Raw genomic sequence first — 5,102 nt, forward strand, 5'->3', positions numbered from 1 at the left:
TGACGATTACGTTGCATGCCTGTAGCTTAGAACACAAAGGAAACTGAATAAAAGTAAATTTGAAGCTAAAGGCCCCAAATCGTCGTAGTAAAATTCCACCTGCAGGCATTCCACTCTCATTTCTTAAGCTGTATGATGTTAAATGAGTAAATTATGATTCTCGTACGCTTATACCAGGTTGCAGTTGGACTCCTGCTTAGCATCAGGACTTTAAAATTGCAATAGCCTGGACACCAAACATACAAAAAAAAATATTGCTATGTGCAGGGCGTCCTAGACAAAGTGCATCAGGTTTTCAAACAAACAAAACCTGCTATGCAGTTGAATCTGGTAATTTATTGTTAGCAGATACCCAAAGGAGCTCCTGTATCTTTCGGGCCCATTATTACTAATTAGAAATTATGAGCCAATTGTTTCTTCTTTATATTTACACGGCAATATGCGAACACGAGGCTTTTAGAACACGTACCTAAACATGTGCTTGGGTTGTGGGCGCCGCCCTATCCTCTAGCACCTTTTCCCTGTTTTAAAAAGAAAGCCCGCAATCCTTGAAAGAACCCGCGGCCTCACACTTGCGCACGTCAGCAGTGCTACTCTCAAACAAGCTGCGAATGATGTAATTCTGCTAGCGTAATAGTAACTCTCGTTCATAAATATGTGGGCTTCGCCATACATGACAAATCGATATCCTGGGCTGCGGTCCTTGATAACTTGGCTATGGCCAGTTGCTTATCCCAGTCACGAACTGCCCCGAGCTCTGGTGGGACACAATTTTCGTCGCTAGCAGGAACTTAATGACCACACAAACATAAACACCCCGCCAAATATATTAAACATTTGGAAAGATTCTCATGGAGGGCGTTTATTCCGTCACTGCTCTCGAAAAAATACGCCGTTATATTTACTAGACATTTCCCGACAGAATTGGCTGCCAACTATTTCCCGTAAAGTGGACGGGCGTCCGCAATTTCATTTCACAATACTGAAATGACGCGCTGTTATAATTACAGCAATTGCCCGTAAAAAGCACAAAGGTCTGTAGTTTCATTTCCCGCCCAGGCCCGAGAGGTCGCCCGTCATCGCCTCACAGTGTCGCAAGCTTCTCAAAAGCGACGCTACAACCTTCGGCACCGAAACCACCATTTTTCACCTGGTTGTCTTGTCCTTCTCTGGACGCCTTCACGTCGCGTCAGCTTGTCGGAGAAACTCCTTTCCCGTTACTCTGGTCCATACCAGATCTTACAACAACTGTCCGACGTGACATACGAGATCGCCCCAGTCGGTTAGCCTTCAGTGCCTCCCAACGTCACCAGCGATGTTGTTCACGTCGCCAGGTTCAAGCCCTATGTCTCCACATTAGGATAGGCTCTATAACCTGCACTGGGACGGAGCTAACCCCACCGGGAGGGTGATGTTACGGTGAAGGTAAAGAAGAAGGGGACACTAAACAGAGGATGACGAAGACTCTGGCCGTTGCCTGAACGCCATTGACATCGCTTGTAAATATACATTATTCTACACTCGTGGGCCTGCTTTCTTTCTGCAACAATCTATAAAGGAATTTCGTAAAAAATATACAGAAGTCTTAATGGGCATTCTAGGGCATCATAATATCAGGCCATTTACAGGAATTGCCCTTAAAGAATTCGGGCTTCTCTAATTTAATTTGAACGCTCTACAATGACATCCCGTCTTACTTACAATTTTAGCAGTTGTTCTCTAAATTCTCCTACGATGCTGTTCTATAAAAAAGAGCCTGCTACATTTATTATTCATCATTATTTGAGTATTCCGCTTACTCGGAAAGTGTCCTTCATAACCCTTGCTGCCGAGTCTTCTTGTTTTAACAGAAACTTCACACTTCACTAGTTATGCATTTGAGCTGAACAAGAAAAATTGAAAACACCTTGAAAAATGTGACTGGCAATAAAACCAAACAACGGTTAATGCAAACATTAATGTATATTTGCCATCATTTTGCTCGTATATTTGATCGCCATCGACGTGCCGATTCTAGCGTAAGGGCTTCCGAAGCCGAGGCGAAACGGCAGCGAAGAGCTACGGACCCTGAGTTTAGGGCAAAAGAAACGGGACGCCTGCGACAGCGTCGTCGTGACACAAGTTACGCTTACCCCATTTACTGGCGAGGGGAAGGGCTCTGAATTTTTTTGGGCCCTGCGATATACACACGAACAGTGGAAAGCAAGCTCGGTAAGTACGCCCTACGTGCTAACCGCTATAGAAGCATGGACAAGCAGCTCATTCTCGAATACTAACGAGTGACGTATGCAGTAGCAGAAATGCTGCTGACCAACGAATGTATTATTTAAGGAAGGAGGTAGATTATAACTGGCTTGCTGGCGGTGTTGAAGAAAAATATGCATTTGAGGCTACAGTTTTCATATTGAAGTACACCATGGAGAACGGCAAGATGCTTGAGCTGTGGGTAGAAAATGAACACAAAGTATAAGTTCTGGAGCATGAAAATCTTCGCGGTGTGCCGCTCTCACTACGCCAGAATTCACTTTAATTTTCACAATTACAAAAAGTTGTTTGAGGCAAAAAAAAAAGAAAACGCCATTATACAATGCCGCTTTTATGATCCTATGGTAAAGGTTAAGCAGCTGTTTCTGACCCGGTGTTTTCACAGTTGATTTTGCGCCACAACCTGGTTTGATCCCGAGAAATGCCCTATAAGGATTTAAACAAAATATGAAAAAACTGAATTGCATGCAAGCCCGATGAAAGAGAGCAATGCGCATAAGGGGTACCACGCTCAACCGGTAAAATACAAGTGATGCTGTGAAGTATGCACTCACTTTTGCACTTACGCTGAATAGACTTACGCAGAACGCTTGGTTAAGCTACAGTGAAGGGCCTAGTTTACTTCCCATTGACACAGACAAGTTGGGATTTCTGATTACATGAACAAAATTCAGGCGCAAACATCTTCAGTAGCATAGGCGCTTTATCATTATTCCAACGAACTCGATCATTCACGATCAAGTCCAAACAAGTGCATTCGTGAACTTAGTTGCGGAGAATGTAAAAAATATTACACATCAATGCAGCACAAGACACAATTTCACGAGAGAAGGAAGCAGAACTGCAAGATTTTTTTTCTGTAGAACTGCTGTTGTTACCGAACTGACGAGCATATCCAGCAAGTGTGTCTGCCTGAAACTGGAAAGTTCTCATGGTGTTTCGTTGCCGGCATGAGGGACAAATACAAGAAATCGTGGATGCCTGCTCCAACATACGCACAGCGGTACATAAAGCGAAGAAGCGGGAGCGAGCACACGGGCTTGTGCAATAAACCCAACACAAGAAATAATTATACAAAAAAATTATGCGGGTACCAAGCTGAGTGGGAAACGATGTGAGTAAATTTTTCTGATGTTTACAGTGAATTTATAATTTCTTCAATGTTTAGTCCAATACGAGAGTGGTGAGTCGATGTTAAACGCGACCTTGCGTGCACCACTGCTATTTGTGTGCGTAGTACACGAAGCACACAGGGACAGGTGCGCCACTCTTCATAGCGTCTAAGAGGGTTGAGCATTGCCGTTCCCTTGCATGGCACATCGCATCGTGGCCGAAGTGTTAAACTTTAACTGAACAATGTGGCTGGACGTTCCAAAACCGCAATCGGATTATGAGGCACGCCGTAGTGGAGAACTGCAGATTAATTTGGACAACCCTCGCGTTCTTTAACGTGTACCTAAACCTAAGTGCACAAGCATTTTTTATTTATCTCCCGTAGAAATTATGCAGCTTCCGCGGTCGGGACCGAACCCGCGACGTCGAACAATGTCACAAAAAAGCTACTGCGATGGGCACAGAAGTATTGACGTGTGACCGCTTCCAGATGTCGCCTAGACCCTACGGTGATTTCATGCGGCTTTGCGTCTGCACTCCTAGCGTCACTTGTCCGCCTGACAAAATTATTTGCAGGGTGTTTATTTTTTCACAAGTAGGAGAAACGTGCAGTACCGTAACTTCAGTTTACCGAAACCGCTGTCGTGTGTATAGTAGTAGCATTTCCTTGCCGTCTAATGTCGCCGTTATCCTGTCCCGCCCTTCCCCTCTGTATGTTAACTGCGAGCGAAGAGCGACAAGGCTTTTTGTTATTCGCTCGTTTCGCGACCACGCTGGTTCTACCTATTCTCTGCTTCTTCTCACTGCCCTCTCTCTACCATTACACCCACCCCTCCTCGGGACTTTCACGTTATTAGAAGGATAAGCGGTGCCGTTTCTGCAATGCTTTTGCGGGGGCTCACGGATAAATATTGGAGTGAATAGGTTAATGTGACGACGCCGATGGAGCTCTGGAGGTCATTGTGCACATGCGACGCGATGGAAAGGTACAACCAAGTTTCTCGCGTCGCCTTTCCTCTCTGCCACGATCCTTCCATGTATATACACGCTCTAAACCAAGAAGCCACGCGACGTGCAAGACAGCAGCAGCAGCAGCAGTGGAAAAGTCGAAGAGGTCATGACACCTTCGCTTTAATAGGTAATGCAAGGCACTTGCGCTACTATAAGCGAAGAAGCGATAGCACAGCGTGGAAGTCACATGAAGCCTCCCTCACCGCCCAGTTCGGAGAGCACGTGTATTGTACTACAAATGCAAATAATTGCTTTAACGTCACTAGCGATAAGATTGATCAAGTAAGCGCATCTCTCCACACACTATGAAATCCAAAGCATATTCACCCAATTGTAGGTTCTCGGCAGACGTAGAAGACACAATGCTAAGTCCCCCTCTCCCACCTTCGCCAAGTGGTAGAACAATAGAAACCTCTTGTCGCCACCGCCTGAACGATCAGTCACTACCCTTATCGCACAAGCAAACACACTGCTCAACGCTTCCTGCAGCATCTGCCCTATCTGCTGTAGCGAACAGCGGGGCGCAGCTTATCTGGGCAGGCGGCGGAGAAACTGCGCTTGCGCGTTTTGCAAGCCCCCATGATTGTTGTTTCAGGCATTGCACTCCCACCCTTTCTTTGCTCCGTCCTTTCAATCTCCCGCTTCCGACAGTGCACATGCCGCGTGGCTTGATCAACGGGATCTCGCCGTTCTCTCGCTCAGTACGGGCATAT

The sequence above is a fragment of the Dermacentor silvarum genome, chromosome 3 (assembly GCF_013339745.2).
Source record: "Dermacentor silvarum isolate Dsil-2018 chromosome 3, BIME_Dsil_1.4, whole genome shotgun sequence".
Classification (NCBI taxonomy): domain Eukaryota; kingdom Metazoa; phylum Arthropoda; class Arachnida; order Ixodida; family Ixodidae; genus Dermacentor; species Dermacentor silvarum.